This window comes from Pleurodeles waltl, chromosome 4_1, assembly GCF_031143425.1.
Source record: "Pleurodeles waltl isolate 20211129_DDA chromosome 4_1, aPleWal1.hap1.20221129, whole genome shotgun sequence".
Lineage (NCBI taxonomy): Eukaryota > Metazoa > Chordata > Amphibia > Caudata > Salamandridae > Pleurodeles > Pleurodeles waltl.
In genome coordinates, this window is record NC_090442.1 from 54,250,460 (window position 1) to 54,274,891 (window position 24,432).

The 24,432-nt window shown below is 52.6% G+C and overlaps 10 non-coding genes across 10 annotated transcripts; 9 read left to right on the forward strand and 1 right to left on the reverse strand.

Moving 5' to 3' along the window:
• Nucleotides 1-874: 874 nt before the first annotated feature.
• Nucleotides 875-945, reverse strand: TRNAG-GCC (transfer RNA glycine (anticodon GCC)). Its single transcript has one exon. It is a non-coding gene; the product is annotated as a tRNA-Gly (tRNA).
• Nucleotides 946-2,978: 2,033 nt separating this feature from the next.
• TRNAW-CCA (transfer RNA tryptophan (anticodon CCA)) lies at nt 2,979-3,050 on the forward strand. Its single transcript has one exon. It is a non-coding gene; the product is annotated as a tRNA-Trp (tRNA).
• A 1,829-nt stretch (nt 3,051-4,879) lies between these two features.
• Nucleotides 4,880-4,953, forward strand: TRNAN-GUU (transfer RNA asparagine (anticodon GUU)). The gene has a single exon. It is a non-coding gene; the product is annotated as a tRNA-Asn (tRNA).
• A 2,500-nt stretch (nt 4,954-7,453) lies between these two features.
• Nucleotides 7,454-7,525, forward strand: TRNAW-CCA (transfer RNA tryptophan (anticodon CCA)). The gene has a single exon. It is a non-coding gene; the product is annotated as a tRNA-Trp (tRNA).
• A 1,829-nt stretch (nt 7,526-9,354) lies between these two features.
• TRNAN-GUU (transfer RNA asparagine (anticodon GUU)) lies at nt 9,355-9,428 on the forward strand. The gene has a single exon. It is a non-coding gene; the product is annotated as a tRNA-Asn (tRNA).
• A 2,484-nt stretch (nt 9,429-11,912) lies between these two features.
• On the forward strand, nt 11,913-11,984 carry TRNAW-CCA (transfer RNA tryptophan (anticodon CCA)). Its single transcript has one exon. It is a non-coding gene; the product is annotated as a tRNA-Trp (tRNA).
• Nucleotides 11,985-13,813: 1,829 nt separating this feature from the next.
• Nucleotides 13,814-13,887, forward strand: TRNAN-GUU (transfer RNA asparagine (anticodon GUU)). The gene has a single exon. It is a non-coding gene; the product is annotated as a tRNA-Asn (tRNA).
• A 2,500-nt stretch (nt 13,888-16,387) lies between these two features.
• On the forward strand, nt 16,388-16,459 carry TRNAW-CCA (transfer RNA tryptophan (anticodon CCA)). Its single transcript has one exon. It is a non-coding gene; the product is annotated as a tRNA-Trp (tRNA).
• A 1,828-nt stretch (nt 16,460-18,287) lies between these two features.
• TRNAN-GUU (transfer RNA asparagine (anticodon GUU)) lies at nt 18,288-18,361 on the forward strand. The gene has a single exon. It is a non-coding gene; the product is annotated as a tRNA-Asn (tRNA).
• Nucleotides 18,362-22,762: 4,401 nt separating this feature from the next.
• On the forward strand, nt 22,763-22,836 carry TRNAN-GUU (transfer RNA asparagine (anticodon GUU)). The gene has a single exon. It is a non-coding gene; the product is annotated as a tRNA-Asn (tRNA).
• The last annotated feature ends 1,596 nt before the right edge of the window (nt 22,837-24,432 follow it).

Sequence of the window (24,432 nt, forward strand, 5' to 3'; positions counted from 1 at the left end):
GGTTAAAGTGTAGTGCACAAAAAACCCAACTCCTCGATTACACTATTAGATAACATCCTTTAACTGCCCCACCCACCCTGTGTGAGTCTCACCCACTTCCCGCCTGCTCCCTCTAGTCTGAGAGTTGTATCTCCACAAAAAACACACAGTGGGGCTCAATGAGCTGCTCATGTCTGACATGGACACCTAAGCAGTGCTGGATTCACAACCTGAAAGCCTGCAAAGGAAAGTGTGCCCAGCAGAAGATAAGCTGCCTGGCAACTCAGAACCTTCTTCTAAGAGAAGTAAGACATGTCACAATGGAGTCTAAGCCTACCTGTCTTATGCCAGGACCTTAGAGCTGCAGGCAGGAGCACAAAGGTAAAAACATATATTGAGTCCCAACACGCTCACTGCAGTGGTTGGTCTCTGTGGCGCAATCGGTTACCGCGTTCGGCTGTTAACCGAAAGGTTGGTGGTTCAAGCCCACCCAGGGACGTATGCTTTTGCCTACATCAAGTCCTGAATTAAAACACAGCTGTCTGGCTTTGCTCTTAGAGCTCTCGCTTTGCCTGCGTGACATGCTCTATCTCAACATTTCTATCTTCTCTCATCTCTTCACCTCTAGTCATTTCCACCAATAGGACTGGAAACGGGCCACCAAGCCTTCTACTTTAACCACAGGCGTACTGAGGGCCAATAAAAGGCACAGAAGCATTTCTTGATCCGGGGCTGAGAACTGCATGAACAGGGACCTCGTGGCGAAACGGTAGTGCGTCTGACTCCAGATCAGAAGGTTGCGTGTTCAAATCACGTCGGGGTCACTCTTTGACATTTTTTTCCCCACCAAGTCTATATCTCTGACTTCTAAAGCAAAGCCAAAAGAAGGGCGCTTTGCATTGGCCGGGAATCGAACCCGGGCCTCCCGCGTGGCAGGCGAGAATTCTACCACTGAACCACCAATGCTTCACTTACATAGGCTGAGCAGAGAGCCCTGCCGTAGACAGTAGTGATGAGGCCCATGCATTCGCATGGGACACCTATGAACAAAGTTTGCATGGCAAGCCTTGGACTGCCAAACGTTCACATGCTGATGGCAGGAATCAGATGCAGGAGACTGAAACTATGAATGTTTCTGCTTTTGCTAAGGACAGTGGTTTGGGGCCAGTGTTGTGCTTGACAGAGCACGACATCAGCCTGCTCTCTGGCTGCTCCCGGGAGAAGTGGCTGACAGAAAGCACCCTCCAGACCACCAGCAATCTTGTGTTTCACAACATGCCACTGTCACTGGACTTTCCTTCTGGGAAAGCCTAGTCACTGACCTGGCCAGATTCCCTGTCCTCCCCAAAATCCTGGGGAGAAACGGGCAGAGTTCTGCGCCCTGCGCCCTCTTTCGCGTCCCTAACGCGCTCCCAACGCGCCCTACAGCCCTGGTCGGGCACAGCCCTGGTCGGGCTCATACCACTGGGGCCTCTGCCGAGGAAGAGCCCCGGAAGCCTAGGGCCAGGCCTATTGCACAGGCATCTTAGACCAGGCCATTCCGGGATTGCTGTGTTTCACGTCCTGCCCTTCAACAGTCCTGGGAGGGCTTTCCCTGAGAACCCTCATGTCTCTGCCCTCCCAGGAGGCTGTGGTTCTATGCAAAATAGGGGGTGCACCACGGGCCGTCCCCTTTCCTCTCTCTCGCCAATATCTTTCACCAAAACTGAGCCCTGCAGGTAAATGTATCTATCTGGCTGAGGGGCCAGGGAGGGCCTTTGCCTGCAGTCTTACAAGCCAGAGTGCAGAGAAGGCAGCAGCTCTGGGACCGGGACTCTGCTCAAAGACATATCTAACATGCCACAGTGGAGCTGAGATGGGCAAGACACGTGTCTCACAGGCTGGCAGCACACCAAGACAGTGGCAGGAAACTATGCTAACAAGGAAAGAGAAAAGTCACGTGTCTCGTGGCCTTCCCACCATTAGACAGTAGTCTGCGCAAGAAAACATCCAACAGTGACAGGACAACCAAGCAAATGACAAACGCCGTGCTGAATAAAGTCATCTTACATGACATTTCGTACAAAGGCCCAGATCATGGGGATGATCGCGCAGCAGAAGCAGCAAGTATCAGAGCCACCGAACCTGGGGTGAGTTACACGAGGAGAAAGGGCGACATGGGGACAGAGGCTATGGGCTCAGGGAACAGCTACCACAATGCAACCTCGGGTGTGGGGATGCCCCTCATTGCGGGTACTGCCCTGGGATTTCCTTTTAGAAAGAATCGCTGGTTAAAGTGTAGTGCACAAAAAACCCAACTCCTCGATTACACTATTAGATAACATCCTTTAACTGCCCCACCCACCCTGTGTGAGTCTCACCCACTTCCCGCCTGCTCCCTCTAGTCTGAGAGTTGTATCTCCACAAAAAACACACAGTGGGGCTCAATGAGCTGCTCATGTCTGACATGGACACCTAAGCAGTGCTGGATTCACAACCTGAAAGCCTGCAAAGGAAAGTGTGCCCGGCAGAAGATAAGCTGCCTGGCAACTCAGAACATTCTTCTAAGAGAAGTAAGACATGTCACAATGGAGTCTAAGCCTACCTGTCTTATGCCAGGACCTTAGAGCTGCAGGCATGAGCACAAAGGTAAAAACATATATTGAGTCCCAACACGCTCACTGCGGTGGTTGGTCTCTGTGGTGCAATCGGTTAGCGCGTTCGGCTGTTAACCGAAAGGTTGGTGGTTCAAGCCCACCCAGGGACGTATGCTTTTGCCTACATCAAGTCCTGAATTAAAACACAGCTGTCTGGCTGTGCTCTTAGAGCTCTCGCTTTGCCTGCGTGACATGCTCTATCTCAACATTTCTATCTTCTCTCATCTCTTCACCTCTAGTCATTTCCACCAATAGGACTGGAAACGGGACACCAAGCCTTCTACTTTAACCACAGGCGTACTGAGGGCCAATAAAAGGCACAGAAGCATTTCTTGATCCGGGGCTGAGAACTGCATGCACAGGGACCTCGTGGCGCAACGGTAGCGCGTCTGACTCCAGATCAGAAGGTTGCGTGTTCAAATCACGTCGGGGTCACTCTTTGACATTTTTTTCCCCACCAAGTCTATATCTCTGACTTCTAAAGCAAAGCCAAAAGAAGGGCGCTTTGCATTGGCCGTAAATCGAACCTGGGCCTCCCGCGTGGCAGGCGAGAATTCTACCACTGAACCACCAATGCTTCACTTACATAGGCTGAGCAGAGAGCCCTGCCGTAGACAGTAGTGATGAGGCCCATGCATTCGAATGGGACACCTATGAACAAAGTTTGCATGGCAAGCCTTGGACTGCCAAACGTTCACATGCTGATGGCAGGAATCAGATGCAGGAGACTGAAACTATGAATGTTTCTGCTTTTGCTAAGGACAGTGGTTTGGGGCCAGTGTTGTGCTTGACAGAGCACGACATCAGCCTGCTCTCTGGCTGCTCCCGGGAGAAGTGGCTGACAGAAAGCACCCTCCAGACCACCAGCAATCTTGTGTTTCACAACATGCCACTGTCACTGGACTTTCCTTCTGGGAAAGCCTACTCACTGACCTGGCCAGATTCCATGTCCTCCCCAAAATCCTGGGGAGAAACGGGCAGAGTTCTGCGCCCTGCGCCCTCTTTCGCGTCCCTAACGCGCTCCCAACGCGCCCTACAGCCCTGGTCGGGCTCATACCACTGGGGCCTCTGCCGAGGAAGAGCCCCGGAAGCCTAGGGCCAGGCCTATTGCACAGGCATCTTAGACCAGGCCATTCCGGGATTGCTGTGTTTCACGTCCTGCCCTTCAACTCTCCTGGGAGGGCTTTCCCTGAGAACCCTCATGTCTCTGCCCTCCCAGGAGGCTGTGGTTCTTTGGAAAATAGGGGGTGCACCACGGGCCGTCCCCTTTCCTCTCTCTCGCCAATATCTTTCACCAAAGCTGAGCCCTGCAGGTAAATGTATCTATCTGGCTGAGGGGCCAGGGAGGGCCTTTGCCTGCAGTCTTACAAGCCAGAGTGCAGAGAAGGCAGCAGCTCTGGGACCGGGACTCTGCTCAAAGACATATCTAACATGCCACAGTGGAGCTGAGATGGGCAAGACACGTGTCTCACAGGCAGGCAGCACAACAAGACAGTGGCAGGAAACTATGCTAACAAGGAAAGAGAAAAGTCACGTGTCTCGTGGCCTTCCCACCATTAGACAGTAGTCTGCGCAAGAAAACATCCAACAGTGACAGGACAACCAAGCAAATGACAAACGCTGTGCTGAATAAAGTCATCTTACATGACATTTCGTACAAAGGCCCAGATCATGGGGATGATCGCGCAGAAGCAGCAAGTATCAGAGCCACCGAACCTGAGGTGAGTTACACGAGGAGAAAGGGCGACATGGGGACAGGGGCTAGGGGCTCAGGGAACAGCTACCACAATGCAACCTCGGGTGTGGGGATGCCACTCATTGCGGGTACTGCCCTGGGATTTCCTTTTAGAAAGAATCGCTGGTTAAAGTGTAGTGCACAAAAAACCCAACTCCTCGATTACACTATTAGATAACATCCTTTAACTGCCCCACCCACCCTGTGTGAGTCTCACCCACTTCCCGCCTGCTCCCTCTAGTCTGAGAGTTGTATCTCCACAAAAAACACACAGTGGGGCTCAATGAGCTGCTCATGTCTGACATGGACACCTAAGCAGTGCTGGATTCACAACCTGAAAGCCTGCAAAGGAAAGTGTGCCCGGCAGAAGATAAGCTGCCTGGCAACTCAGAACCTTCTTCTAAGAGAAGTAAGACATGTCACAATGGAGTCTAAGCCTACCTGTCTTATGGCAGGACCTTAGAGCTGCAGGCAGGAGCACAAAGGTAAAAACATATATTGAGTCCCAACACGCTCACTGCGGTGGTTGGTCTCTGTGGCGCAATCGGTTAGCGCGTTCGGCTGTTAACCGAAAGGTTGGTGGTTCAAGCCCACCCAGGGACGTATGCTTTTGCCTACATCAAGTCCTGAATTAAAACACAGCTGTCTGGCTTTGCTCTTAGAGCTCTCGCTTTGCCTGCGTGACATGCTCTATCTCAACATTTCTATCTTCTATCATCTCTTCACCTCTAGTCATTTCCACCAATAGGACTGGAAACGGGCCACCAAGCCTTCTACTTTAACCACAGGCGTACTGAGGGCCAATAAAAGGCACAGAAGCATTTCATGATCCGGGGCTGAGAACTGCATGCACCAGGACCTCGTGGCGCAACAGTAGCGCGTCTGACTCCAGATCAGAAGGTTGCATGTTCAAATCACGTCGGGGTCACTCTTTGACATTTTTTTCCCCACCAAGTCTATATCTCTGACTTCTAAAGCAAAGCCAAAAGAAGGGTGCTTTGCATTGGCCGGGAATCGAACCCGGGCCTCCCACGTGGCAGGCGAGAATTCTACCACTGAACCACCAATGCTTCACTTACATAGGCTGAGCAGAGAGCCCTGCCGTAGACAGTAGTGATGAGGCCCATGCATTCGCATGGGACACCTATGAACAAATTTTGCATGGCAAGCCTTGGACTGCCAAACGTTCACATGCTGATGGCAGGAATCAGATGCAGGAGACTGAAACTATGAATGTGTCTGCTTTTGCTAAGGACAGTGGTTTGGGGCCAGTGTTGTGCTTGACAGAGCACGACATCAGCCTGCTCTCTGGCTGCTCCCGGGAGAAGTGGCTGACAGAAAGCACCCTCCAGACCACCAGCAATCTTGTGTTTCACAACATGCCACTGTCACTGGACTTTCCTTCTGGGAAAGCCTAGTCACTGACCTGGCCAGATTCCCTGTCCTCCCCAAAATCCTGGGGAGAAACGGGCAGAGTTCTGCGCCCTGCGCCCTCTTTCGCGTCCCTAACGCGCTCCCAACGCGCCCTACAGCCCTGGTCGGGCACAGCCCTGGTCGGGCTCATACCACTGGGGCCTCTGCCGAGGAAGAGCCCCGGAAGCCTAGGGCCAGGCCTATTGCACAGGCATCTTAGACCAGGCCATTCCGGGATTGCTGTGTTTCACGTCCTGCCCTTCAACACTCCTGGGAGGGCTTTCCCTGAGAACCCTCATGTCTCTGCCCTCCCAGGAGGCTGTGGTTCTATGCAAAATAGGGGGTGCACCACGGGCCGTCCCCTTTCCTCTCTCTCGCCAATATCTTTCACCAAAGCTGAGCCCTGCAGGTAAATGTATCTATCTGGCTGAGGGGCCAGGGAGGGCCTTTGCCTGCAGTCTTACAAGCCAGAGTGCAGAGAAGGCAGCAGCTCTGGGACCGGGACTCTGCTCAAAGACATATCTAACATGCCACAGTGGAGCTGAGATGGGCAAGACACGTGTCTCAAAGGCTGGCAGCACACCAAGACAGTGGCAGGAAACTATGCTAACAAGGAAAGAGAAAAGTCACGTGTCTCGTGGCCTTCCCACCATTAGACAGTAGTCTGCGCAAGAAAACATCCAACAGTGACAGGACAACCAAGCAAATGACAAACGCCGTGCTGAATAAAGTCATCTTACATGACATTTCGTACAAAGGCCCAGATCATGGGGATGATCGCGCAGCAGAAGCAGCAAGTATCAGAGCCACCGAACCTGGGGTGAGTTACACGAGGAGAAAGGGCGACATGGGGACAGGGGCTATGGGCTCAGGGAACAGCTACCACAATGCAACCTCGGGTGTGGGGATGCCACTCATTGCGGGTACTGCCCTGGGATTTCCTTTTAGAAAGAATCGCTGGTTAAAGTGTAGTGCACAAAAAACCCAACTCCTCGATTACACTATTAGATAACATCCTTTAACTGCCCCACCCACCCTGTGTGAGTCTCACCCACTTCCCGCCTGCTCCCTCTAGTCTGAGAGTTGTATCTCCACAAAAAACACACAGTGGGGCTCAATGAGCTGCTCATGTCTGACATGGACACCTAAGCAGTGCTGGATTCACAACCTGAAAGCCTGCAAAGGAAAGTGTGCCCGGCAGAGGATAAGCTGCCTGGCAACTCAGAACCTTCTTCTAAGAGAAGTAAGACATGTCACAATGGAGTCTAAGCCTACCTGTCTTATGCCAGGACCTTAGAGCTGCAGGCAGGAGCACAAAGGTAAAAATATATATAGAGTCCCAACACGCTCACTGCGGTGGTTGGTCTCTGTGGTGCAATCGGTTAGCGCGTTCGGCTGTTAACCGAAAGGTTGGTGGTTCAAGCCCACCCAGGGACGTATGCTTTTGCCTACATCAAGTCCTGAATTAAAACACAGCTGTCTGGCTTTGCTCTTAGAGCTCTCGCTTTGCCTGCGTGACATGCTCTATCTCACCATTTCTATCTTCTCTCATCTCTTCACCTCTAGTCATTTCCACCAATAGGACTGGAAACGGGCCACCAAGCCTTCTACTTTAACCACAGGCGTACTGAGGGCCAATAAAAGGCACAGAAGCATTTCTTGATCCGGGGCTGAGAACTGCATGCACAGGGACCTCGTGGCGCAACGGTAGCGCGTCTGACTCCAGATCAGAAGGTTGCGTGTTCAAATCACGTCGGGGTCACGCTTTGAGATTTTTTTCCCCACCAAGTCTATATCTCTGACTTCTAAAGCAAAGCCAAAAGAAGGGCGCTTTGCATTGGCCGGGAATCGAACCCAGGCCTCCCACGTGGCAGGCGAGAATTCTACCACTGAACCACCAATGCTTCACTTACATAGGCTGAGCAGAGAGCCCTGCCGTAGACAGTAGTGATGAGGCCCATGCATTCGCATGGGACACCTATGAACAAAGTTTGCATGGCAAGCCTTGGACTGCCAAACGTTCACATGCTGATGGCAGGAATCAGATGCAGGAGACTGAAACTATGAATGTTTCTGCTTTTGCTAAGGACAGTGGTTTGGGGCCAGTGTTGTGCTTGACAGAGCACGACATCAGCCTGCTCTCTGGCTGCTCCCGGGAGAAGTGGCTGACAGAAAGCACCCTCCAGACCACCAGCAATCTTGTGTTTCACAACATGCCACTGTCACTGGACTTTCCTTCTGGGAAAGCCTACTCACTGACCTGGCCAGATTCCATGTCCTCCCCAAAATCCTGGGGAGAAACGGGCAGAGTTCTGCGCCCTGCGCCCTCTTTCGCGTCCCTAACGCGCTCCCAACGCGCCCTACAGCCCTGGTCGGGCTCATACCACTGGGGCCTCTGCCGAGGAAGAGCCCCGGAAGCCTAGGGCCAGGCCTATTGCACAGGCATCTTAGACCAGGCCATTCCGGGATTGCTGTGTTTCACGTCCTGCCCTTCAACTCTCCTGGGAGGGCTTTCCCTGAGAACCCTCATGTCTCTGCCCTCCCAGGAGGCTGTGGTTCTTTGGAAAATAGGGGGTGCACCACGGGCCGTCCCCTTTCCTCTCTCTCGCCAATATCTTTCACCAAAGCTGAGCCCTGCAGGTAAATGTATCTATCTGGCTGAGGGGCCAGGGAGGGCCTTTGCCTGCAGTCTTACAAGCCAGAGTGCAGAGAAGGCAGCAGCTCTGGGACCGGGACTCTGCTCAAAGACATATCTAACATGCCACAGTGGAGCTGAGATGGGCAAGACACGTGTCTCACAGGCAGGCAGCACAACAAGACAGTGGCAGGAAACTATGCTAACAAGGAAAGAGAAAAGTCACGTGTCTCGTGGCCTTCCCACCATTAGACAGTAGTCTGCGCAAGAAAACATCCAACAGTGACAGGACAACCAAGCAAATGACAAACGCTGTGCTGAATAAAGTCATCTTACATGACATTTCGTACAAAGGCCCAGATCATGGGGATGATCGCGCAGAAGCAGCAAGTATCAGAGCCACCGAACCTGAGGTGAGTTACACGAGGAGAAAGGGCGACATGGGGACAGGGGCTAGGGGCTCAGGGAACAGCTACCACAATGCAACCTCGGGTGTGGGGATGCCACTCATTGCGGGTACTGCCCTGGGATTTCCTTTTAGAAAGAATCGCTGGTTAAAGTGTAGTGCACAAAAAACCCAACTCCTCGATTACACTATTAGATAACATCCTTTAACTGCCCCACCCACCCTGTGTGAGTCTCACCCACTTCCCGCCTGCTCCCTCTAGTCTGAGAGTTGTATCTCCACAAAAAACACACAGTGGGGCTCAATGAGCTGCTCATGTCTGACATGGACACCTAAGCAGTGCTGGATTCACAACCTGAAAGCCTGCAAAGGAAAGTGTGCCCGGCAGAAGATAAGCTGCCTGGCAACTCAGAACCTTCTTCTAAGAGAAGTAAGACATGTCACAATGGAGTCTAAGCCTACCTGTCTTATGCCAGGACCTTAGAGCTGCAGGCAGGAGCACAAAGGTAAAAACATATATTGAGTCCCAACACGCTCACTGCGGTGGTTGGTCTCTGTGGCGCAATCGGTTAGCGCGTTCGGCTGTTAACCGAAAGGTTGGTGGTTCAAGCCCACCCAGGGACGTATGCTTTTGCCTACATCAAGTCCTGAATTAAAACACAGCTGTCTGGCTTTGCTCTTAGAGCTCTCGCTTTGCCTGCGTGACATGCTCTATCTCAACATTTCTATCTTCTCTCATCTCTTCACCTCTAGTCATTTCCACCAATAGGACTGGAAACGGGCCACCAAGCCTTCTACTTTAACCACAGGCGTACTGAGGGCCAATAAAAGGCACAGAAGCATTTCATGATCCGGGGCTGAGAACTGCATGCACCAGGACCTCGTGGCGCAACAGTAGCGCGTCTGACTCCAGATCAGAAGGTTGCATGTTCAAATCACGTCGGGGTCACTCTTTGACATTTTTTTCCCCACCAAGTCTATATCTCTGACTTCTAAAGCAAAGCCAAAAGAAGGGTGCTTTGCATTGGCCGGGAATCGAACCCGGGCCTCCCACGTGGCAGGCGAGAATTCTACCACTGAACCACCAATGCTTCACTTACATAGGCTGAGCAGAGAGCCCTGCCGTAGACAGTAGTGATGAGGCCCATGCATTCGCATGGGACACCTATGAACAAATTTTGCATGGCAAGCCTTGGACTGCCAAACGTTCACATGCTGATGGCAGGAATCAGATGCAGGAGACTGAAACTATGAATGTGTCTGCTTTTGCTAAGGACAGTGGTTTGGGGCCAGTGTTGTGCTTGACAGAGCACGACATCAGCCTGCTCTCTGGCTGCTCCCGGGAGAAGTGGCTGACAGAAAGCACCCTCCAGACCACCAGCAATCTTGTGTTTCACAACATGCCACTGTCACTGGACTTTCCTTCTGGGAAAGCCTAGTCACTGACCTGGCCAGATTCCCTGTCCTCCCCAAAATCCTGGGGAGAAACGGGCAGAGTTCTGCGCCCTGCGCCCTCTTTCGCGTCCCTAACGCGCTCCCAACGCGCCCTACAGCCCTGGTCGGGCTCATACCACTGGGGCCTCTGCCGAGGAAGAGCCCCGGAAGCCTAGGGCCAGGCCTATTGCACAGGCATCTTAGACCAGGCCATTCCGGGATTGCTGTGTTTCACGTCCTGCCCTTCAACACTCCTGGGAGGGCTTTCCCTGAGAACCCTCATGTCTCTGCCCTCCCAGGAGGCTGTGGTTCTATGCAAAATAGGGGGTGCACCACGGGCCGTCCCCTTTCCTCTCTCTCGCCAATATCTTTCACCAAAGCTGAGCCCTGCAGGTAAATGTATCTATCTGGCTGAGGGGCCAGGGAGGGCCTTTGCCTGCAGTCTTACAAGCCAGAGTGCAGAGAAGGCAGCAGCTCTGGGACCGGGACTCTGCTCAAAGACATATCTAACATGCCACAGTGGAGCTGAGATGGGCAAGACACGTGTCTCAAAGGCTGGCAGCACACCAAGACAGTGGCAGGAAACTATGCTAACAAGGAAAGAGAAAAGTCACGTGTCTTGTGGCCTTCCCACCATTAGACAGTAGTCTGCGCAAGAAAACATCCAACAGTGACAGGACAACCAAGCAAATGACAAACGCCGTGCTGAATAAAGTCATCTTACATGACATTTCGTACAAAGGCCCAGATCATGGGGATGATCGCGCAGCAGAAGCAGCAAGTATCAGAGCCACCGAACCTGGGGTGAGTTACACGAGGAGAAAGGGCGACATGGGGACAGGGGCTATGGGCTCAGGGAACAGCTACCACAATGCAACCTCGGGTGTGGGGATGCCACTCATTGCGGGTACTGCCCTGGGATTTCCTTTTAGAAAGAATCGCTGGTTAAAGTGTAGTGCACAAAAAACCCAACTCCTCGATTACACTATTAGATAACATCCTTTAACTGCCCCACCCACCCTGTGTGAGTCTCACCCACTTCCCGCCTGCTCCCTCTAGTCTGAGAGTTGTATCTCCACAAAAAACACACAGTGGGGCTCAATGAGCTGCTCATGTCTGACATGGACACCTAAGCAGTGCTGGATTCACAACCTGAAAGCCTGCAAAGGAAAGTGTGCCCGGCAGAGGATAAGCTGCCTGGCAACTCAGAACCTTCTTCTAAGAGAAGTAAGACATGTCACAATGGAGTCTAAGCCTACCTGTCTTATGCCAGGACCTTAGAGCTGCAGGCAGGAGCACAAAGGTAAAAATATATATAGAGTCCCAACACGCTCACTGCGGTGGTTGGTCTCTGTGGTGCAATCGGTTAGCGCGTTCGGCTGTTAACCGAAAGGTTGGTGGTTCAAGCCCACCCAGGGACGTATGCTTTTGCCTACATCAAGTCCTGAATTAAAACACAGCTGTCTGGCTTTGCTCTTAGAGCTCTCGCTTTGCCTGCGTGACATGCTCTATCTCACCATTTCTATCTTCTCTCATCTCTTCACCTCTAGTCATTTCCACCAATAGGACTGGAAACGGGCCACCAAGCCTTCTACTTTAACCACAGGCGTACTGAGGGCCAATAAAAGGCACAGAAGCATTTCTTGATCCGGGGCTGAGAACTGCATGCACAGGGACCTCGTGGCGCAACGGTAGCGCGTCTGACTCCAGATCAGAAGGTTGCGTGTTCAAATCACGTCGGGGTCACTCTTTGAGATTTTTTTCCCCACCAAGTCTATATCTCTGACTTCTAAAGCAAAGCCAAAAGAAGGGCGCTTTGCATTGGCCGGGAATCGAACCCAGGCCTCCCACGTGGCAGGCGAGAATTCTACCACTGAACCACCAATGCTTCACTTACATAGGCTGAGCAGAGAGCCCTGCCGTAGACAGTAGTGATGAGGCCCATGCATTCGCATGGGACACCTATGAACAAAGTTTGCATGGCAAGCCTTGGACTGCCAAACGTTCACATGCTGATGGCAGGAATCAGATGCAGGAGACTGAAACTATGAATGTTTCTGCTTTTGCTAAGGACAGTGGTTTGGGGCCAGTGTTGTGCTTGACAGAGCACGACATCAGCCTGCTCTCTGGCTGCTCCCGGGAGAAGTGGCTGACAGAAAGCACCCTCCAGACCACCAGCAATCTTGTGTTTCACAACATGCCACTGTCACTGGACTTTCCTTCTGGGAAAGCCTACTCACTGACCTGGCCAGATTCCATGTCCTCCCCAAAATCCTGGGGAGAAACGGGCAGAGTTCTGCACCCTGCGCCCTCTTTCGCGTCCCTAACGCGCTCCCAACGCGCCCTACAGCCCTGGTCGGGCTCATACCACTGGGGCCTCTGCCGAGGAAGAGCCCCGGAAGCCTAGGGCCAGGCCTATTGCACAGGCATCTTAGACCAGGCCATTCCGGGATTGCTGTGTTTCACGTCCTGCCCTTCAACTCTCCTGGGAGGGCTTTCCCTGAGAACCCTCATGTCTCTGCCCTCCCAGGAGGCTGTGGTTCTTTGGAAAATAGGGGGTGCACCACGGGCCGTCCCCTTTCCTCTCTCTCGCCAATATCTTTCACCAAAGCTGAGCCCTGCAGGTAAATGTATCTATCTGGCTGAGGGGCCAGGGAGGGCCTTTGCCTGCAGTCTTACAAGCCAGAGTGCAGAGAAGGCAGCAGCTCTGGGACCGGGACTCTGCTCAAAGACATATCTAACATGCCACAGTGGAGCTGAGATGGGCAAGACACGTGTCTCACAGGCAGGCAGCACAACAAGACAGTGGCAGGAAACTATGCTAACAAGGAAAGAGAAAAGTCACGTGTCTCGTGGCCTTCCCACCATTAGACAGTAGTCTGCGCAAGAAAACATCCAACAGTGACAGGACAACCAAGCAAATGACAAACGCTGTGCTGAATAAAGTCATCTTACATGACATTTCGTACAAAGGCCCAGATCATGGGGATGATCGCGCAGAAGCAGCAAGTATCAGAGCCACCGAACCTGAGGTGAGTTACACGAGGAGAAAGGGCGACATGGGGACAGGGGCTAGGGGCTCAGGGAACAGCTACCACAATGCAACCTCGGGTGTGGGGATGCCACTCATTGCGGGTACTGCCCTGGGATTTCCTTTTAGAAAGAATCGCTGGTTAAAGTGTAGTGCACAAAAAACCCAACTCCTCGATTACACTATTACATAACATCCTTTAACTGCCCCACCCACCCTGTGTGAGTCTCACCCACTTCCCGCCTGCTCCCTCTAGTCTGAGAGTTGTATCTCCACAAAAAACACACAGTGGGGCTCAATGAGCTGCTCATGTCTGACATGGACACCTAAGCAGTGCTGGATTCACAACCTGAAAGCCTGCAAAGGAAAGTGTGCCCGGCAGAAGATAAGCTGCCTGGCAACTCAGAACCTTCTTCTAAGAGAAGTAAGACATGTCACAATGGAGTCTAAGCCTACCTGTCTTATGCCAGGACCTTAGAGCTGCAGGCAGGAGCACAAAGGTAAAAACATATATTGAGTCCCAACACGCTCACTGCGGTGGTTGGTCTCTGTGGCGCAATCGGTTAGCGCGTTCGGCTGTTAACCGAAAGGTTGGTGGTTCAAGCCCACCCAGGGACGTATGCTTTTGCCTACATCAAGTCCTGAATTAAAACACAGCTGTCTGGCTTTGCTCTTAGAGCTCTCGCTTTGCCTGCGTGACATGCTCTATCTCAACATTTCTATCTTCTCTCATCTCTTCACCTCTAGTCATTTCCACCAATAGGACTGGAAACGGGCCACCAAGCCTTCTACTTTAACCACAGGCGTACTGAGGGCCAATAAAAGGCACAGAAGCATTTCATGATCCGGGGCTGAGAACTGCATGCACCAGGACCTCGTGGCGCAACAGTAGCGCGTCTGACTCCAGATCAGAAGGTTGCATGTTCAAATCACGTCGGGGTCACTCTTTGACATTTTTTTCCCCACCAAGTCTATATCTCTGACTTCTAAAGCAAAGCCAAAAGAAGGGTGCTTTGCATTGGCCGGGAATCGAACCCGGGCCTCCCACATGGCAGGCGAGAATTCTACCACTGAACCACCAATGCTTCACTTACATAGGCTGAGCAGAGAGCCCTGCCGTAGACAGTAGTGATGAGGCCCATGCATTCGCATGGGACACCTATGAACAAATTTTGCATGGCAAGCCTTGGACTGCCAAACGTTCACATGCTGATGGCAGGAATCAGATGCAGGAGACTGAAACTATGAATGTGTCTGCTTTTGCTAAGGACAGTGGTTTGGGGCCAGTGTTGTGCTTGACAGAGCACGACATCAGCCTGCTCTCTGGCTGCTCCCGGGAGAAGTGGCTGACAGAAAGCACCCTCCAGACCACCAGCAATCTTGTGTTTCACAACATGCCACTGTCACTGGACTTTCCTTCTGGGAAAGCCTAGTCACTGACCTGGCCAGATTCCCTGTCCTCCCCAAAATCCTGGGGAGAAACGGGCAGAGTTCTGCGCCCTGCGCCCTCTTTCGCGTCCCTAACGCGCTCCCAACGCGCCCTACAGCCCTGGTCGGGCACAGCCCTGGTCGGGCTCATACCACTGGGGCCTCTGCCGAGGAAGAGCCCCGGAAGCCTAGGGCCAGGCCTATTGCACAGGCATCTTAGACCAGGCCATTCCGGGATTGCTGTGTTTCACGTCCTGCCCTTCAACACTCCTGGGAGGGCTTTCCCTGAGAACCCTCATGTCTCTGCCCTCCCAGGAGGCTGTGGTTCTATGCAAAATAGGGGGTGCACCACGGGCCGTCCCCTTTCCTCTCTCTCGCCAATATCTTTCACCAAAGCTGAGCCCTGCAGGTAAATGTATCTATCTGGCTGAGGGGCCAGGGAGGGCCTTTGCCTGCAGTCTTACAAGCCAGAGTGCAGAGAAGGCAGCAGCTCTGGGACCGGGACTCTGCTCAAAGACATATCTAACATGCCACAGTGGAGCTGAGATGGGCAAGACACGTGTCTCAAAGGCTGGCAGCACACCAAGACAGTGGCAGGAAACTATGCTAACAAGGAAAGAGAAAAGTCACGTGTCTCGTGGCCTTCCCACCATTAGACAGTAGTCTGCGCAAGAAAACATCCAACAGTGACAGGACAACCAAGCAAATGACAAACGCCGTGCTGAATAAAGTCATCTTACATGACATTTCGTACAAAGGCCCAGATCATGGGGATGATCGCGCAGCAGAAGCAGCAAGTATCAGAGCCACCGAACCTGGGGTGAGTTACACGAGGAGAAAGGGCGACATGGGGACAGGGGCTATGGGCTCAGGGAACAGCTACCACAATGCAACCTCGGGTGTGGGGATGCCACTCATTGCGGGTACTGCCCTGGGATTTCCTTTTAGAAAGAATCGCTGGTTAAAGTGTAGTGCACAAAAAACCCAACTCCTCGATTACACTATTAGATAACATCCTTTAACTGCCCCACCCACCCTGTGTGAGTCTCACCCACTTCCCGCCTGCTCCCTCTAGTCTGAGAGTTGTATCTCCACAAAAAACACACAGTGGGGCTCAATGAGCTGCTCATGTCTGACATGGACACCTAAGCAGTGCTGGATTCACAACCTGAAAGCCTGCAAAGGAAAGTGTGCCCGGCAGAGGATAAGCTGCCTGGCAACTCAGAACCTTCTTCTAAGAGAAGTAAGACATGTCACAATGGAGTCTAAGCCTACCTGTCTTATGCCAGGACCTTAGAGCTGCAGGCAGGAGCACAAAGGTAAAAATATATATAGAGTCCCAACACGCTCACTGCGGTGGTTGGTCTCTGTGGTGCAATCGGTTAGCGCGTTCGGCTGTTAACCGAAAGGTTGGTGGTTCAAGCCCACCCAGGGACGTATGCTTTTGCCTACATCAAGTCCTGAATTAAAACACAGCTGTCTGGCTTTGCTCTTAGAGCTCTCGCTTTGCCTGCGTGACATGCTCTATCTCACCATTTCTATCTTCTCTCATCTCTTCACCTCTAGTCATTTCCACCAATAGGACTGGAAACGGGCCACCAAGCCTTCTACTTTAACCACAGGCGTACTGAGGGCCAATAAAAGGCACAGAAGCATTTCTTGATCCGGGGCTGAGAACTGCATGCACAGGGACCTCGTGGCGCAACGGTAGCGCGTCTGACTCCAGATCAGAAGGTTGCGTGTTCAAATCACGTCGGGGTCACGCTTTGAGATTTTTTTCCCCACCAAGTCTATATCTCTGACTTCTAAAGCAAAGCCAAAAGAAGGGCGCTTTGCATTGGCCGGGAATCGAACCCAGGCCTCCCACGTGGCAGGCGAGAATTCTACCACTGAACCACCAATGCTTCACTTACATAGGCTGAGCAGAGAGCCCTGCCGTAGACAGTAGTGATGAGGCCCATGCATTCGCATGGGACACCTATGAACAAAGTTTGCATGGCAAGCCTTGGACTGCCAAACGTTCACATGCTGATGGCAGGAATCAGATGCAGGAGACTGAAACTATGAATGTTTCTGCTTTTGCTAAGGACAGTGGTTTGGGGCCAGTGTTGTGCTTGACAGAGCACGACATCAGCCTGCTCTCTGGCTGCTCCCGGGAGAAGTGGCTGACAGAAAGCACCCTCCAGACCACCAGCAATCTTGTGTTTCACAACATGCCACTGTCACTGGACTTTCCTTCTGGGAAAGCCTACTCACTGACCTGGCCAGATTCCATGTCCTCCCCAAAATCCTGGGGAGAAACGGGCAGAGTTCTGCGCCCTGCGCCCTCTTTCGCGTCCCTAACGCGCTCCCAACGCGCCCTACAGCCCTGGTCGGGCTCATACCACTGGGGCCTCTGCCGAGGAAGAGCCCCGGAAGCCTAGGGCCAGGCCTATTGCACAGGCATCTTAGACCAGGCCATTCCGGGATTGCTGTGTTTCACGTCCTGCCCTTCAACTCTCCTGGGAGGGCTTTCCCTGAGAACCCTCATGTCTCTGCCCTCCCAGGAGGCTGTGGTTCTTTGGAAAATAGGGGGTGCACCACGGGCCGTCCCCTTTCCTCTCTCTCGCCAATATCTTTCACCAAAGCTGAGCCCTGCAGGTAAATGTATCTATCTGGCTGAGGGGCCAGGGAGGGCCTTTGCCTGCAGTCTTACAAGCCAGAGTGCAGAGAAGGCAGCAGCTCTGGGACGGGACTCTGCTCAAAGACATATCTAACATGCCACAGTGGAGCTGAGATGGGCAAGACACGTGTCTCACAGGCAGGCAGCACAACAAGACAGTGGCAGGAAACTATGCTAACAAGGAAAGAGAAAAGTCACGTGTCTCGTGGCCTTCCCACCATTAGACAGTAGTCTGCGCAAGAAAACATCCAACAGTGACAGGACAACCAAGCAAATGACAAACGCTGTGCTGAATAAAGTCATCTTACATGACATTTCGTACAAAGGCCCAGATCATGGGGATGATCGCGCAGAAGCAGCAAGTATCAGAGCCACCGAACCTGAGGTGAGTTACACGAGGAGAAAGGGCGACATGGGGACAGGGGCTAGGGGCTCAGGGAACAGCTACCACAATGCAACCTCGGGTGTGGGGATGCCACTCATTGCGGGTACTGCCCTGGGATTTCCTTTTAGAAAGAATCGCTGGTTAAAGTGTAGTGCACAAAAAACCCAACTCCTCGATTACACTATTAGATAACATCCTTTAACTGCCCCACCCACCCTGTGTGAGTCTCACCCACTTCCCGCCTGCTCCCTCTAGTCTGAGAGTTGTATCTCCACAAAAAACACACAGTGGGGCTCAATGAGCTGCTCATGTCTGACATGGACACCTAAGCAGTGCTGGATTCACAACCTGAAAGCCTGCAAAGGAAAGTGTGCCCGGCAGAAGATAAGCTGCCTGGCAACTCAGAACCTTCTTCTAAGAGAAGTAAGACATGTCACAATGGAGTCTAAGCCTACCTGTCTTATGCCAGGACCTTAGAGCTGCAGGCAGGAGCACAAAGGTAAAAACATATATTGAGTCCCAACACGCTCACTGCGGTGGTTGGTCTCTGTGGCGCAATCGGTTAGCGCGTTCGGCTGTTAACCGAAAGGTTGGTGGTTCAAGCCCACCCAGGGACGTATGCTTTTGCCTACATCAAGTCCTGAATTAAAACACAGCTGTCTGGCTTTGCTCTTAGAGCTCTCGCTTTGCCTGCGTGACATGCTCTATCTCAACATTTCTATCTTCTATCATCTCTTCACCTCTAGTCATTTCCACCAATAGGACTGGAAACGGGCCACCAAGCCTTCTACTTTAACCACAGGCGTACTGAGGGCCAATAAAAGGCACAGAAGCATTTCATGATCCGGGGCTGAGAACTGCATGCACCAGGACCTCGTGGCGCAACAGTAGCGCGTCTGACTCCAGATCAGAAGGTTGCATGTTCAAATCACGTCGGGGTCACTCTTTGACATTTTTTTCCCCACCAAGTCTATATCTCTGACTTCTAAAGCAAAGCCAAAAGAAGGGTGCTTTGCATTGGCCGGGAATCGAACCCGGGCCTCCCACGTGGCAGGCGAGAATTCTACCACTGAACCACCAATGCTTCACTTACATAGGCTGAGCAGAGAGCCCTGCCGTAGACAGTAGTGATGAGGCCCATGCATTCGCATGGGACACCTATGAACAAATTTTGCATGGCAAGCCTTGGACTGCCAAACGTTCACATGCTGATGGCAGGAATCAGATGCAGGAGACTGAAACTATGAATGTGTCTGCTTTTGCTAAGGACAGTGGTTTGGGGCCAGTGTTGTGCTTGACAGAGCACGACATCAGCCTGCTCTCTGGCTGCTCCCGGGAGAAGTGGCTGACAGAAAGCACCCTCCAGACCACCAGCAATCTTGTGTTTCACAACATGCCACTGTCACTGGACTTTCCTTCTGGGAAAGCCTAGTCACTGACCTGGCCAGATTCCCTGTCCTCCCCAAAATCCTGGGGAGAAACGGGCAGAGTTCTGCGCCCTGCGCCCTCTTTCGCGTCCCTAACGCGCTCCCAACGCGCCCTACAGCCCTGGTCGGGCACAGCCCTGGTCGGGCTCATACCACTGGGGCCTCTGCCGAGGAAGAGCCCCGGAAGCCTAGGGCCAGGCCTATTGCACAGGCATCTTAGACCAGGCCATTCCGGGATTGCTGTGTTTCACGTCCTGCCCTTCAACACTCCTGGGAGGGCTTTCCCTGAGAACCCTCATGTCTCTGCCCTCCCAGGAGGCTGTGGTTCTATGCAAAATAGGGGGTGCACCACGGGCCGTCCCCTTTCCTCTCTCTCGCCAATATCTTTCACCAAAGCTGAGCCCTGCAGGTAAATGTATCTATCTGGCTGAGGGGCCAGGGAGGGCCTTTGCCTGCAGTCTTACAAGCCAGAGTGCAGAGAAGGCAGCAGCTCTGGGACCGGGACTCTGCTCAAAGACATATCTAACATGCCACAGTGGAGCTGAGATGGGCAAGACACGTGTCTCAAAGGCTGGCAGCACACCAAGACAGTGGCAGGAAACTATGCTAACAAGGAAAGAGAAAAGTCACGTGTCTCGTGGCCTTCCCACCATTAGACAGTAGTCTGCGCAAGAAAACATCCAACAGTGACAGGACAACCAAGCAAATGACAAACGCCGTGCTGAATAAAGTCATCTTACATGACATTTCGTACAAAGGCCCAGATCATGGGGATGATCGCGCAGCAGAAGCAGCAAGTATCAGAGCCACCGAACCTGGGGTGAGTTACACGAGGAGAAAGGGCGACATGGGGACAGGGGCTATGGGCTCAGGGAACAGCTACCACAATGCAACCTCGGGTGTGGGGATGCCACTCATTGCGGGTACTGCCCTGGGATTTCCTTTTAGAAAGAATCGCTGGTTAAAGTGTAGTGCACAAAAAACCCAACTCCTCGATTACACTATTAGATAACATCCTTTAACTGCCCCACCCACCCTGTGTGAGTCTCACCCACTTCCCGCCTGCTCCCTCTAGTCTGAGAGTTGTATCTCCACAAAAAACACACAGTGGGGCTCAATGAGCTGCTCATGTCTGACATGGACACCTAAGCAGTGCTGGATTCACAACCTGAAAGCCTGCAAAGGAAAGTGTGCCCGGCAGAGGATAAGCTGCCTGGCAACTCAGAACCTTCTTCTAAGAGAAGTAAGACATGTCACAATGGAGTCTAAGCCTACCTGTCTTATGCCAGGACCTTAGAGCTGCAGGCAGGAGCACAAAGGTAAAAATATATATAGAGTCCCAACACGCTCACTGCGGTGGTTGGTCTCTGTGGTGCAATCGGTTAGCGCGTTCGGCTGTTAACCGAAAGGTTGGTGGTTCAAGCCCACCCAGGGACGTATGCTTTTGCCTACATCAAGTCCTGAATTAAAACACAGCTGTCTGGCTTTGCTCTTAGAGCTCTCGCTTTGCCTGCGTGACATGCTCTATCTCACCATTTCTATCTTCTCTCATCTCTTCACCTCTAGTCATTTCCACCAATAGGACTGGAAACGGGCCACCAAGCCTTCTACTTTAACCACAGGCGTACTGAGGGCCAATAAAAGGCACAGAAGCATTTCTTGATCCGGGGCTGAGAACTGCATGCACAGGGACCTTGTGGCGCAACGGTAGCGCGTCTGACTCCAGATCAGAAGGTTGCGTGTTCAAATCACGTCGGGGTCACGCTTTGAGATTTTTTTCCCCACCAAGTCTATATCTCTGACTTCTAAAGCAAAGCCAAAAGAAGGGCGCTTTGCATTGGCCGGGAATCGAACCCAGGCCTCCCACGTGGCAGGCGAGAATTCTACCACTGAACCACCAATGCTTCACTTACATAGGCTGAGCAGAGAGCCCTGCCGTAGACAGTAGTGATGAGGCCCATGCATTCGCATGGGACACCTATGAACAAAGTTTGCATGGCAAGCCTTGGACTGCCAAACGTTCACATGCTGATGGCAGGAATCAGATGCAGGAGACTGAAACTATGAATGTTTCTGCTTTTGCTAAGGACAGTGGTTTGGGGCCAGTGTTGTGCTTGACAGAGCACGACATCAGCCTGCTCTCTGGCTGCTCCCGGGAGAAGTGGCTGACAGAAAGCACCCTCCAGACCACCAGCAATCTTGTGTTTCACAACATGCCACTGTCACTGGACTTTCCTTCTGGGAAAGCCTACTCACTGACCTGGCCAGATTCCATGTCCTCCCCAAAATCCTGGGGAGAAACGGGCAGAGTTCTGCGCCCTGCGCCCTCTTTCGCGTCCCTAACGCGCTCCCATCGCGCCCTACAGCCCTGGTCGGGCTCATACCACTGGGGCCTCTGCCGAGGAAGAGCCCCGGAAGCCTAGGGCCAGGCCTATTGCACAGGCATCTTAGACCAGGCCATTCCGGGATTGCTGTGTTTCACGTCCTGCCCTTCAACTCTCCTGGGAGGGCTTTCCCTGAGAACCCTCATGTCTCTGCCCTCCCAGGAGGCTGTGGTTCTTTGGAAAATAGGGGGTGCACCACGGGCCGTCCCCTTTCCTCTCTCTCGCCAATATCTTTCACCAAAGCTGAGCCCTGCAGGTAAATGTATCTATCTGGCTGAGGGGCCAGGGAGGGCCTTTGCCTGCAGTCTTACAAGCCAGAGTGCAGAGAAGGCAGCAGCTCTGGGACCGGGACTCTGCTCAAAGACATATCTAACATGCCACAGTGGAGCTGAGATGGGCAAGACACGTGTCTCACAGGCAGGCAGCACAACAAGACAGTGGCAGGAAACTATGCTAACAAGGAAAGAGAAAAGTCACGTGTCTCGTGGCCTTCCCACCATTAGACAGTAGTCTGCGCAAGAAAACATCCAACAGTGACAGGACAACCAAGCAAATGACAAACGCTGTGCTGAATAAAGTCATCTTACATGACATTTCGTACAAAGGCCCAGATCATGGGGATGATCGCGCAGAAGCAGCAAGTATCAGAGCCACCGAACCTGAGGTGAGTTACACGAGGAGAAAGGGCGACATGGGGACAGGGGCTAGGGGCTCAGGGAACAGCTACCACAATGCAACCTCGGGTGTGGGGATGCCACTCATTGCGGGTACTGCCCTGGGATTTCCTTTTAGAAAGAATCGCTGGTTAAAGTGTAGTGCACAAAAAACCCAACTCCTCGATTACACTATTAGATAACATCCTTTAACTGCCCCACCCACCCTGTGTGAGTCTCACCCACTTCCCGCCTGCTCCCTCTAGTCTGAGAGTTGTATCTCCACAAAAAACACACAGTGGGGCTCAATGAGCTGCTCATGTCTGACATGGACACCTAAGCAGTGCTGGATTCACAACCTGAAAGCCTGCAAAGGAAAGTGTGCCCGGCAGAAGATAAGCTGCCTGGCAACTCAGAACCTTCTTCTAAGAGAAGTAAGACATGTCACAATGGAGTCTAAGCCTACCTGTCTTATGCCAGGACCTTAGAGCTGCAGGCAGGAGCACAAAGGTAAAAACATATATTGAGTCCCAACACGCTCACTGCGGTGGTTGGTCTCTGTGGCGCAATCGGTTAGCGCGTTCGGCTGTTAACCGAAAGGTTGGTGGTTCAAGCCCACCCAGGGACGTATGCTTTTGCCTACATCAAGTCCTGAATTAAAACACAGCTGTCTGGCTTTGCTCTTAGAGCTCTCGCTTTGCCTGCGTGACATGCTCTATCTCAACATTTCTATCTTCTATCATCTCTTCACCTCTAGTCATTTCCACCAATAGGACTGGAAACGGGCCACCAAGCCTTCTACTTTAACCACAGGCGTACTGAGGGCCAATAAAAGGCACAGAAGCATTTCATGATCCGGGGCTGAGAACTGCATGCACCAGGACCTCGTGGCGCAACAGTAGCGCGTCTGACTCCAGATCAGAAGGTTGCATGTTCAAATCACGTCGGGGTCACTCTTTGACATTTTTTTCCCCACCAAGTCTATATCTCTGACTTCTAAAGCAAAGCCAAAAGAAGGGTGCTTTGCATTGGCCGGGAATCGAACCCGGGCCTCCCACGTGGCAGGCGGGAATTCTACCACTGAACCACCAATGCTTCACTTACATAGGCTGAGCAGAGAGCCCTGCCGTAGACAGTAGTGATGAGGCCCATGCATTCGCATGGGACACCTATGAACAAATTTTGCATGGCAAGCCTTGGACTGCCAAACGTTCACATGCTGATGGCAGGAATCAGATGCAGGATACTGAAACTATGAATGTGTCTGCTTTTGCTAAGGACAGTGGTTTGGGGCCAGTGTTGTGCTTGACAGAGCACGACATCAGCCTGCTCTCTGGCTGCTCCCGGGAGAAGTGGCTGACAGAAAGCACCCTCCAGACCACCAGCAATCTTGTGTTTCACAACATGCCACTGTCACTGGACTTTCCTTCTGGGAAAGCCTAGTCACTGACCTGGCCAGATTCCCTGTCCTCCCCAAAATCCTGGGGAGAAACGGGCAGAGTTCTGCGCCCTGCGCCCTCTTTCGCGTCCCTAACGCGCTCCCAACGCGCCCTACAGCCCTGGTCGGGCACAGCCCTGGTCGGGCTCATACCACTGGGGCCTCTGCCGAGGAAGAGCCCCGGAAGCCTAGGGCCAGGCCTATTGCACAGGCATCTTAGACCAGGCCATTCCGGGATTGCTGTGTTTCACGTCCTGCCCTTCAACACTCCTGGGAGGGCTTTCCCTGAGAACCCTCATGTCTCTGCCCTCCCAGGAGGCTGTGGTTCTATGCAAAATAGGGGGTGCACCACGGGCCGTCCCCTTTCCTCTCTCTCGCCAATATCTTTCACCAAAGCTGAGCCCTGCAGGTAAATGTATCTATCTGGCTGAGGGGCCAGGGAGGGCCTTTGCCTGCAGTCTTACAAGCCAGAGTGCAGAGAAGGCAGCAGCTCTGGGACCGGGACTCTGCTCAAAGACATATCTAACATGCCACAGTGGAGCTGAGATGGGCAAGACACGTGTCTCAAAGGCTGGCAGCACACCAAGACAGTGGCAGGAAACTATGCTAACAAGGAAAGAGAAAAGTCACGTGTCTCGTGGCCTTCCCACCATTAGACAGTAGTCTGCGCAAGAAAACATCCAACAGTGACAGGACAACCAAGCAAATGACAAACGCCGTGCTGAATAAAGTCATCTTACATGACATTTCGTACAAAGGCCCAGATCATGGGGATGATCGCGCAGC